The following is a 12,245-nucleotide window of genomic DNA, read 5'->3' as shown; positions in this document are numbered from 1 at the left end:
AGAGGAGACTAGTTATGTGGAGAGTTATGTGGAGAGAGGAGACTAGTCATGTGGAGAGAGGAGACTAGTTATGTGGAGAGAGGAGACTAGTTATGTGGAGAGAGGAAGCTAGTTATGTGGAGAGAGGAGACTAGTTATGTGGAGAGAGTTATGTGGAGAGAGGAGACTAGTTATGTGGAGAGAGTTATGTGGAGAGAGGAGACTAGTCATGTGGAGAGAGGAGACTAGTCACGTGGAGAGAGGAGACTAGTTATGTGGAGAGAGGAGACTAGTTATGTGGAGACAGTTACATGGAGAGAGGAGACTAGTTATGTGGAGAGTTATGTGGAGAGAGGAGACTAGTTATGTGGAGAGAGGAGACTAGTCATGTGGACAGAAGAGACTAGTCATGTGGAGAGAGGAGACTAGTTATGTGGAGAGAGGAGACTAGTTATGTGGAGACAGTTACGTGGAGAGAGGAGACTAGTTATGTGGAGAGAGTTATGTGGAGAGAGGAGACTAGTCATGTGGAGAGAGGAGACTAGTTATGTGGAGACAGTTATGTGGAGAGAGGAGACTAGTTATGTGGAGAGAGTTATGTGGAGAGAGGAGACTAGTTATGTGGAGAGAGGAGACTAGTCATGTGGAGAGAGGAGACTAGTCATATGGAGAGAGGAGACTAGTTATGTGGAGACAGTTATGTGGAGAGAGGAGGGCTCGTTGGCTAAAGGAAGACGTCTCCTTCATGCCGTTTGGGTCAGTCAATAATAGGAAGAGTTTCTGCTTAGCAGGGAGCTAAAGCTGAGGTTCGATGTAGCAGAGCTGCCCTATGTGAAGATGGAGGTGGGGGTAGTGGCGGGCGAGCCCTCTTCCCAGCCCAGCCCACAGCCCTTTCTCAGAGAATGAACTCCCTGTCTCACTGCTGAGTCCCCTCAGCCCTCACTCCCTCACCGTCTGCAACAGCTGATTAATCATGAGTAGGCATGTAACTCCAGCTGGTCCAGTCAGACACGTTCTGATCTAGGAATGTAAAATTGGGTCTCGGAAATTTAGATTTTTTTTTTTTTTGAGACGGAGTCTTGCTCTGTTGTCCAGGCTGGAGTGCAGTGGCGCAATCTTGGCTCGGCTTACCACAATCTCCGTCTCCCAGGTTCAAGCCATTCTCCTGCCTCAGCCTCCTGAGTAGCTGGGATTACAGGCGTGCACCACCACACCCGGTTAATTTTTGTATTTTGAGTAAAGACAGGGTTTCACCATGTTGGCCAGGCTGGTCTTGAACTCCTGACCTTGTGATCCACCTGCCTTGGCTTCCCAAAGTGCTGGGATTATAGGCGTGAGCCACCGCGCAAGGCTGGAAACTTAGATTTCTAATAAGGGCTTGAACTATGGGTTGGTTATTGCTGTGGTTTGGATGTATGTGTACCTTCAAAACTCAGCTGTTGAGATCTAATACCCAACATGATCGTATTAAGAGGTGGGGTCTTTTGGGAAGTGATTAAGTCATGAGTATTCTACTCTCATGAATGGGATTAATGCTCTTATCAAAGAGGTTGAAGAGAGCACCCTAATCCCTTTTTGCCCCTCCATCTCTTCTGCCATGAAAGAACACAGTTCAGCACTTTTGCTGCCTTCCACCACGCAACAAGGCTTCATCTTGGAAGCAGAGAGCGAGCCCTCACCTGACACTAAATCTGCTGACATCTTGATCTTGAACTTCCCAGCGTCCAGAACTGTGAGAAACAAATTTCTATTATTTACACATTACCCAAGATATTTTGTCACAGCTGCACAAACAGACTGAGACAGATAAAAAGCTAGTACCAAGGCACCCACATTCAGACATGGTGAAGTAAGCAAAGAAAGATAATAATGAAAGCAAATGCTTGCAATGTGCCAGGCACTGTTCAAAGAACTTCACATATATTGATTCAATCTCGCAACAATCTTATGAGGTAAAAGTATCATTGTTATCTTTATTCCCACTTTACAAAAGAGGAAACTGAAGAACAGAAGCTTAAGGAACTTGCCCAGAGTCACCAATAACTAAGTCGTGGGGTTGGCATTTGGCACCCTGGCTTGGAGACTGCCCTTAACCACATACCACATGCTAAACTGTTCTCTGGGGAGAGAGAAAGAGAGAGAGAGAGAGATTTAGAAGGCATGTGCTTTAGAGAGCCAGAAATAAAAGACAATATAGCTCTAGAGAGAAAGAGATTTGGAGACACAAACCAGTCTGGCTCTTGTCAGCTTTGCAGTTTCTGGCATTAATTCCTATGAAGCCTGGCCTCATTTCCCGTCTTGGGGCTCCACCAGATCCTCTATTTCTAATCAATGTTCTTTTTTGCTTATGTTAGCTTGAATGAGTTCTGTTCATTGCAACTAAATGCTCTCTGACTCAAGAAGTTGGAAAACGAAGGAACACATTTTCCAGTAGGGGGTCTGCTGGAATCGTGTTATGTTAATCAGCTAGAAAAGTATGTGAGAGATGTTTTAATTTTGCTCTTTTAAAAGTTCACACAGTATACTAAGCAAGGATAATCTAATTGCTTCTATAGTCAAGAGTAAGTGATTCTAATTTGTCCTGTCTCTGTCCAATGACTGGGACCAATGCAGTCATGGCTGCCCTTTCCTCTGGTGGGTTGGAACTGAACTATAGGGATAGAGTTTTGGAATGGGAGTAAATTAAGAAGCGATCAATCAGAAGAAGGGTATAGATTATGTATTCTTAATGAGTCTTAATTATTATTTCTTAGTTAATGGATTTTAATTATTGCATGAGTTCTCCATTGCTGCATTACAAATCATCTAAAAAAAACTCAGTGACTTAAAAACTAATTTTATTATCTTTCATGGTTTCTGTGGATCAATAATTCAGACAGGCCAAAGCAGAGATGGCTTGTCTTTTCTCCACAATATCTGGAACCTCAATTGGAAAGACTTGAAGTCTGGGTGTGGCTGGGGGCTGGAATCATCTAGGGGCCACCTTCTGCTCACATGTCTCACTCTGGTTGTGACTGTTTGCTGGGACCTCGCTTGGGCCGTCATCCAGAATGCCTGCATTGGACTTCTTCATGTAATTTCTCACATGACTTAATGGGTCTTCCCCATAGCATTGCTGCTGGGTTCTAAGAACAAGCACCCCCAGAAAGAGCCAGATAGAAGCTGCATCACTTTTCATGATCCAGCCCTGAAAGTTGCATAGCATTCCTTCTGCCATAGTCACAAGCCTGCCCACCTTAGGAGGTGGGAGTGTAGATCCCACATTTTGAGGGGAGAAATGTCAGAGTCACATAGTTAGAAGATAACGCTGGATGGGAGTTGCTGTTGCAGACATCTTTGGAAACTAGCATCAAGGCAAAATACAATGACGAATGTTGACTTAAAAAAAATACATTATGTGGAAGCCTATAAGCCTCCTTTTTCTTTAAAAAGCAGAGCATTTGGTAAAGTTTTAAGTAGCCTAATTATAATTTTCATCACTTGAAAGAAACAAGTAACAGCAAGAGGACCAGCAAAGAACTGTGAGTGATGTGAAAATAATAAGAACTTGGGCTAGTGTCCATCCTATTAAAGCAGGATGTGTGTCTTCAGACGTACAGACTTGAGGAAAGCAGATTTCAAAACATTCAAAATAGATGATCTCATAGTGAGAACCTCTGAAAGGGAGTATGGCTAAAAAAGGATGGCTCTAAAAATAAAATTCAGAACCTAAAATTGCAAATGATCCTAATGAGGAAGAAAAGAGGAGACATCCAAAGAAAACAGCATTTCTGCTGATGAGCGCCAATTTGAAGAGAACACACACAAAGATGGAAGGAGGGGCACAAAATCAAGGGTGTATACAGAAGAATGTCACAGACTCTTACGAATCTCAGAGGAAATCAAAAGCATAGAGAAGGTTGACGTTTCAAGGGTTGAGGGAAGCTAAAGATAAATCACCAAAAAGACCCGTTTGACTGTGTGCAGAAGAACAGGGAAAGAACAGGCACAATCCACGTTCAAACCATAATATCATCTGTTAAAACAACTAGTTAGCCTACTAGATGATGACACAATACGTCTGGAAGAAAGAAAAGCTTCAATGCAAACACAATTTTGTAACATTTCCTACAAGTGACAGAGAGAAAGTCAAATGAGTTCCCCAGCATCCCCGGAAGGACCAAACGCTCTAGGAGCTGAATTTCCTTGGTGGGGCAACGTATGCGGAGACCGAAGGCGGCAGTTGGGGTAGCAGAGGGTCCTTTTTTTTTTTTTTTTTTTGAGACAGAGTCTTGCTGTGTCGCCCAGGCTGGAGTGCAGTGGCGCGATCTGGGCTCACTGCAACCTCTGCCTCCCGGGTTCAAGCCATTCTCCTGCCTCAGCCTCCCGAGTAGCTGGAGGCTACCACCACGCCTGGCTAACTTTTTTGTGTATTTTTAGTAGAGACGGGGTTTCACTGTGTTGGCCAGGAAAGTCTCGATCTCCTGACCTCGTGATCTGCCCACGTCGGCCTCCCAAAGTGCTGGGATGACAGGCGTGAGCCACTGCACCCGGCTGCAGAGGTCCTGCTGAGTCAGGGTATCTGGCTTCAGGTTGTGGCTTGAGCAGGTGACTCTGGGTGAACTGGGATTGTCCTGCTTCTCTGTTTAAGATTCTTTTATACCACAGTGGGAGAGTCTTAGATAATTTTTCAAGTCCCTTCAAAGAAGAAGATGGCAGGATTTGGGGAACTTGTGTGTTTCATCTCTGTGAACACCCCTGTCATGGAGGGTCTGCACTAACCAGTGTGCTGGGTCCACGCTGAATAGAAGAGGGAAGGAGGCCTGGAGATTCTCAGAGTAACGGCGGCTTCCTGGTGCTCCTGCTCCTACCTCACTCTTGGTGTCTCCTTTCAGGACTAGGTGGGGAGTCTCTGGGTACTGAGGCACTTCCAGCCCTCGAATAAGTATTCCCAGGAAATGTACCTTGAACCCCAAGTCCTAAGCAGATCCCAGCATGCCCAGGAAAAAGTAGGGGATGGTATTGAGAACAAATTACCAATGGATGAGGCTGTGACCCGAATTGATGTAGCACACCTTGCAGCTCCTTCCGCCTCCCTCAGCTCACTGATGTCCGAGACTCAGAGTTTAGGGGGAGTTTCTGATGCTCTGGGTGGGGACTGCTGCTTGGGTGGGAGGGAAGGGAAGGTTTATGGATACATAAACACGATCCTAACAACTTGTAGATGTTAACTAAAACTGGGCACAGAAGATCAGAGAATTTCTTTTTTGAAGGTTGGAGGGAAGAGAGACCAAGTTTGTCTCCTCTGCTGCCAGAATAGAGCGGGACACCCTGAGTTTATTCCATCTTTGTCCTGGTCTGTTCCTATTGACAAGAGAGGTTCCAGGTCTCACCCCCTGCAACCCAGGGAGGAGGGTAAGCCCACTGCCCTGGGGTTTCTAATTCTGGAGGTAATCCCTTCCTTCCATGCCAGGCAGGGGGTGGGGAGACCCCTCTATCCAATTCTTTGATCTGGGTTGGAGCAAAAGAGAAGGACTTCTATAAAACTGTCAGGGAGATGGGAAGGGGGCTTGAAGGAGAGGTTGTGAATGGCAGTTCACCTTTGATCGCCCGCCCCAGATCCTTTTTATAGCCCAGGATTATGGGTTTAGAAGTGCCCTTCGTGTGTCCCCAAAGGAATCGTGTGACTTAAGAACAATTACATTGTTCTGAAAGTTCAGAGAGACTGTACACAAAGGACTTTCGTTTTCATTAAAAAAGGAGAAAGAAGAAAGAAGAAAAAGAAAACATCGGCTCAAACCATGCAGTTGATCTGTAAGTTAGTAATAAACTGGAAACTCAGGCTGCTTCTTTCCGTGTAATAGGAACTCTCTGACTTGGTAATTCCACTAAAATCTATTAACTGATGAAGATGCAGGATATATTTCTATTCCCCATTCCCCTGCCACCCAGACAAAAGAAGGAATTTGCTGTCTATTATTGCTAGATTTTTATTTCCTGCTGTTAAAAGGTCAGAGAAACAGAAGCTTAATGGTCTGACTTTTGTCACTTGGGTATAAAGAGATATTAGAGCTGACTGCTAATTTCCAATTCGTTTAATGTGTGTGGTCAAATACTTCATAGACAAACTGATTCATCATGGCTGTGTCTCTCTGTGTTTCCACAAACATCTCTATCCCCTCCCACCCCCATCACCACTCAAAGAGAAGGAAAGTTTGCAATCTGTCGTTCATCTTAACTTCTGTTCAGTCTTTTGCTAGGAAATATAAACAGTTTCACGTCAGTGTTGAGGGAAAGTTTGTGATTTAGGAGAAGGAAGTGACTTTTCAATGTGGCTGGTTGTAGCCACGGCCCTTCTCCTTGCTCAGTGAGCCCTGCTCTCTCAAGCTGCATAGCTGTGAACAGCCCTGTCCCCAGCCACACTAGTTGCCACACCCTGGGAACGCCCCATTTCCTGCCACAGCCCTGGCTTCCCCTGTGTGTGCATGTGCATCAGCTGGAAGGCTAAGTCAGATCCCCGTGAAGCTGGAAGGCTTACCTGGCGTCCGTCACATCTAAGCTGCCACCCAGGCCCATTCCAAGCCCGCCGGAGTCACGTGGAGCAATCTCTTTCTTGTCTAATAAGCACCTTTGTTCTACGATTCTTGGTACCTACCTCCTTCTCCAGCATCTTTGACCCTCACCAAGATGGAAGCAGAATCCAATCCTCCCTCAGCCAGTACTGAGCCATGGGGCCCAAATAGTGGGTCGGCAGCAGGTCTAGCCCCAATTACAGAATTACCCACTCCATCATTGTCTCCAAGTGGGGACAACCAGCATCTGCCGGACAGTTAGAACATTCTTGCAGTGAGATGGTGACAGAATTAAATTCCTGCACAAGGCCCGGACAGCCAGATGCAAGGGTCCCAGAGCTGGGAAAGCAGACAGCAACCTCTTGAGAACTGGAGGGCCCATTTAAACTCACAGCAGGCTCCTGAAGACTGATATTGACAGCAAGGGACGGGCCCTGCTCACGGGAGCTGACCAGGGGAGTCCTCATAAAGACAAATACGGAAGACTTGAGATATTTTTCCATTACAGAATCATTTTCTCGTTTTTCCTGTCCTCGGCCACACACACTTATACACATATAGCACAAGTTCATCTTTCTCTGTGATTATCAACAAGCACCAGAGATTTTCTTCCACTCTCTGCCTAGCAGTGCACAGCCTCCCAGGGGACAAATCACAAGGAAATTAGTGAACTCCAGGTGTTTACATATGTATTTAATTATTCAATGCCTGGGTGTTTATGATTCCAAAATATCTGGTTGGGGTAGTTAAAACCTCAGGCAATTTGAGACAAATGAGTCTAAATATTCATGTATTTGTTGTTCATCTAACAAATAAATATCGAGTGTCTTGCATGAGCCAGGAAGTATCCAGGGAACACCGAGGGGAACAAGACGCAGACCATTGCTGTTTGTTGATGCATAGATAAGCCCTTGGTGGATTAATCAGACCTCTCACATGCTTGCTGTTGCTCTGGCTTTTTAAAGAGCCTCCTTCTGTGTCCTCGGATCTGTGTCAGCTATCTCCGGCAGTCCGCTCGTGTCTGGCACACACGCACTCTGGGCTGCTTGGAAATAGGGCATCATCTCCACTCACTCTCATCATGATGGGATCTGTGTGCATGTTGTAATTTACATTCTTTCTGCTGGAGGTTGCTCATCATCTGAAGACTGTGGCTGGAAAAGCAGGTTCCAGAATGGCAGGCTCTCAAAGGGCTGGTGGTGGTGACTGACAGTGGGAAGGCCACTGGGCCCAGTCCTGTGGGGAAGCAAATGGGAGAATATATTAGAGAAAGAGACTTCTAGCCGGGCGTGGTGGCTCACGCCTGTAATCCCAGCACTTTGGGAGGCTGAGGCGGGCAGATCGCCTGAGGTCAGGAGTTCGAGACTAGCCTGGTCAACATAGTGAACACCCCTCTCTACTAAAAATACAAAAAATCAGCTGGGCGTGGTGCTGCATGCCTGTAATCCCAGCTACTAGGGAGGCTGAGGCAGGAGAATCCCTTGAACCCGAGAGGCGGAGGTTGCAGTGAGCCAAGATCGCGTCATTGCACTCCAACCTGGGCAACAAGAGCGAAACTCTGTCTCAAAAAAAAAAAAAAAAGAAAAGAAAAGAAAAAAGAAAAAGGGACTTATTTTTAGAGGCTATTATTTCTGCTGTGGCCAGATTCCTCTGAGCTTAACAGAAGTGGATCCTGGAGCCATTCCAGTTCTGCCTTAGGTGGAGGTATTTTGCTAGACATCCAGGAAGTGGATTGTGACAGGGTGGAGGGACCGGGAATGGGAGGTGCTCTGAGCCCCATTCCAGGTGGAGGAGGCAAAGCTGAGTCTAAACCAGAGGGTGAAGCTGGACAAGGGGGACAGAAGCAAAGGCTTCCCATCCAAAAGATCCCTCAGGGCCCAACGGGACCAGCTTCTCAGGTTCTTACCCAGGAATGCTTCAAAGACCCTGAACTGTGGTTGGCAATTTCTCAGTTGCCCTGGCTTGGAAACTTGGACGCCCCACCCAGGGATCATTCCACAGCTCTTCACTGTGACCAGTTCCTCAGATCCGTATACTCTTCCACAGCTGTCCAAGGACCGTCCCCCGGGGAGTGGGGAACACAAAGGGAACCCAGGGTCCCTTATCTTTATCCATGGAAAACTAAACATGGAACTCCATCTTCCTCCATAAATTCAAGAGAAAAGCTGTATTCGTAACAGGATTCACAAGACTAATTATTAAATCGTTATTTATGGATTCAATTTTTATGGGGCGTGGGCCAAGAAATATCTGCTGAGCTTCTGCCTACTGGACTAGGGGAATAAATCTCCTCTAATTCTCTTCCTCCTTCTTGGGCCTTTCTTTCAGTCCCCTTTTTTTTTTTCTTGGCTCTTCACTTGTAAGAGAAGTCTTCTCAACCCCTCCCTAGTCCTTACACTGTCAAACCGAGCTCTTCCCTGTCGCTGTCCTTTACTGCATTGGAGACTTGGAAATATGTTCATTGGTTTGCTTCTCCACTAGACCATCAGCTCTCTGGAGGTGAAAACTCTAACTTATTTTTCTCTCATCTCCTTCAGTGCCTAGCCCTATGCCCGGCACAGAGCGAGGAGCTCCGTAAACATTTGTCAGACAAGTGAATGAATGAGGGAATGAATGAAGGAGTCTGGAGATGCGGGTGACGGGGCAGACAGCAACAGCCAGGTGGGCACGAATGTGCTGGGTGCCCACTTGTGCCAGGCACAGTGCCGGAAGGACATCACTGCTGCGCCTGCACCTTCCTTCCAGCCAGAAAGACTTGTTTGCACCCCCGGGCTTGCTTCTGATAGGACACCCGGGTCCTCTGCATTTCCAGAGTCTAGACAAGCCCAGAAGGAACACTGTTTCAGATGGCATCCTCGTCAGTTTACACTCTGATTGCCTTCTCCCAAAAAATTAAATTGCCTTTTCTTCCTCAGGAGGTATAATAATCCCCGCAACAGATTGTTTCCTGTTCTATAAAATGACTCCCTTCTGCTCGCCACATCCCCGCCGCGGCATTACCTTCTCTCAGTGTTTTCTATGCCCCTCTCTTAGGCTCCTTCTTCCTTTGCAAATAAGCCTCCTTGTCCCTGAGCACAGGTCCCCCAGCTGACCCTTAAACCCTGACGAGGTCTTTGGTGGATCTCAGCCCCAACTCAGCACCCCTTGCCTTTTACGTAGACGACAAGAGTCTGTGCAATCTTCCTTTTCCCTGCCACTTTCCCGGCCCTTGGCTCCAGGAGTGTGTGGCCTGGGGAGTTTTTTCATCTAATTTTCCAGCAAACTTAAACTAGACAATTGAAGATTCAATTAGGGAGTGGAGCTCTGCGCGCTCTCCCAGGGGAGTCCACTCAGCTCCGGAAATCTTAGCTGACAGAGGTCACTCCCATCTTTTCCAGACTCCCCCTTTTCGTAGACTCACGATTTTTTTGGAGGGCACCAGGCACTTGTGTTTAGCCAGCAAGGAGTGGGGTGGAGTGGGTGGGAGGTGTGGGACTCATCTCAATAAAGCAGAGGCTGAGGACAGTGGAAATGAGGGCAGGATTCAAAGGAACCAGCTCATGGAAGGCACCGTGTTATACTCTCGGTCCCTATCAGCATATGCTTCCTTCAATCTTAACGGAGGGTGTGAGCCCCCGGGGCCTCTGTGCCTCTAGCCTAAGATTGAAGGAAGCATATTCTGATAGGGACTGAGAGCATAATACTCGTGCGTGCGCATGTGTGTGTGCAGACACACCCCACCAGATAGTGTCCTCTGAATCTACCTCAGGCTACAAACCCAGACAGGACAGAGGCATGGGGTGGGCTGCTCGGTGCATGGGGTGGGGTGTTCGGTGCATGGGGGTGCTCGGTGCATGGGGTGGGGTGTTCGGTGCATGGGTGGGGTGCTCGGCGCATGGGGTGGGGTGCTCGGCGCATAGGGTGGGCTGCTCGGCGCATGGGGTGGGGTGCTCGGTGCATGGGGGTGCTCGGTGCATGGGGTGGGGTGCTCGGCGCATAGGGTGGGCTGCTCGGCGCATGGGGGTGCTCGGTGCATGGGGTGGGGTGCTCGGCGCATAGGGTGGGCTGCTCGGCGCATGGGGTGGGGTGCTCGGTGCATGGGGGTGCTCGGTGCATGGGGTGGGGTGCTCGGCGCATGGGGTGGGGTGCTCGGTGCATGGGGGTGCTCGGCGCATGGGGTGGGGTGCTCGGCGCATGGGGTGGGGTGCTTGGTGCATGGGGCTGCTCGGTGCATGGGGTGGGGTGCTCGGTGCATGGGGTGGGGTGCTCGGCGCATAGGGTGGGCTGCTCGGCACACGGGGTGGGGTGCTCGGCGCATGGGGTGGGGTGCTCGGCGCATGGGGTGGGGTGCTCGGCGCATGGGGTGGGCTGCTCGGCGCATGGGGTGGGGTGCTCGGTGCATGGGGTGGGGTGCTCGGTGCATGGGGGTGCTCGGTGCATGGGGTGGGGTGCTCGGTGCATGGGGTGGGGTGCTCGGCGCATAGGGTGGGCTGCTCGGCACACGGGGTGGGGTGCTCGGCGCATGGGGTGGGGTGCTCGGCACACGGGGTGGGGTGTTCGGTGCATGGGTGGGGTGCTCGGTGCATGGGGGTGCTCGGCGCATGGGGTGGGGTGCTCGGTGCATGGGGTGGGGTGCTCGGCGCATAGGGTGGGCTGCTCGGCGCATGGGGTGGGGTGCTCGGCTCATGGGGTGGGGTGCACGGTGCATGGGGGTGCTCGGCGCATGGGGTGGGGTGCTCGGCGCATGGGGTGGGGTGCTCGGCTCATGGGGTGGGGTGCTCGGCACATGGGGGTGCTCGGTGCATGGGGGTGCTCGGTGCATGGGGTGGGGTGCTCGGCTCATGGGGTGGGGTGCTCGGCACATGGGGGTGCTCGGTGCATGGGGGTGCTCGGCGCATGGGCTGGGGTGCTCGGCGCATGGGGGTGCTCGGTGCATGGGGGTGCTCGGTGCATGGGGTGGGGTGCTCGGCACATGGGGGTGCTCGGTGCATGGGGGTGCTCGGCGCATGGGGTGGGGTGCTCGGTGCATGGGGTGGGGTGCTCGGCGCATGGGGTGGGTGCTCAGTAAATTGTGCCACTCGGTCACTGTAAGGACAAAGATCTGTTACATTAACAAGGAAATAGGGCACTTAGGCTATGGCTTAGGGCAATGCTGCGAGAAAAAAGCGCAGACACCTCTGTTTTTTTGTTTGTTTGTTGAGATGGAGTCTCGCTCTGTCACCCAGGCTGGAGTGCAGTGGCTCCATCTCAGCTCACTGCAACCTCCGCCTCCTGGGTTCAAGCGATTCTCCTGCCTCAGCCTCCCGATGCCCGGCCAATTTTTGTATTTTTGGTAGAGATGGGGTTTTGACGTGTTGGCCAGGCTGGTTGCAGTCAGCTCTTTGCCTCTCTAGATTCACCCCATCCTCGTACTCCCACCTCTGGCCATCTCCATTGCCTCCTGCACTGAAAGAGGACTAGGGCAACAGACTCCATCTCCTCCGGCTTCTGACTGGAGTCAGCCAATGAAGAGCCTTAGCAGATCGGGGGGAAGGAGAAAAGGGATTCCAGGCTGCTTATTTCCCTGGCTGCATTCCTATGACCGTGCCCTGGGCTGGTCGTTTTCTTCCTTTAAGTGCACCCCAACTCCGCACAGCTGCCTCTCTTTCCTGGTTCTGGTAGCCTACCCCTCCTCTGGTCCCTTTGGACTTAGGGATGGTCACAGGTCTGCCGCCGCCAGCCCTCGGGTTCTGAGTT

The sequence above is a fragment of the Macaca fascicularis genome, chromosome 2 (genome assembly GCF_037993035.2).
Source record: "Macaca fascicularis isolate 582-1 chromosome 2, T2T-MFA8v1.1".
NCBI classification, from domain to species: domain Eukaryota; kingdom Metazoa; phylum Chordata; class Mammalia; order Primates; family Cercopithecidae; genus Macaca; species Macaca fascicularis.
Note: the sequence above shows the minus strand (reverse complement) of the source record.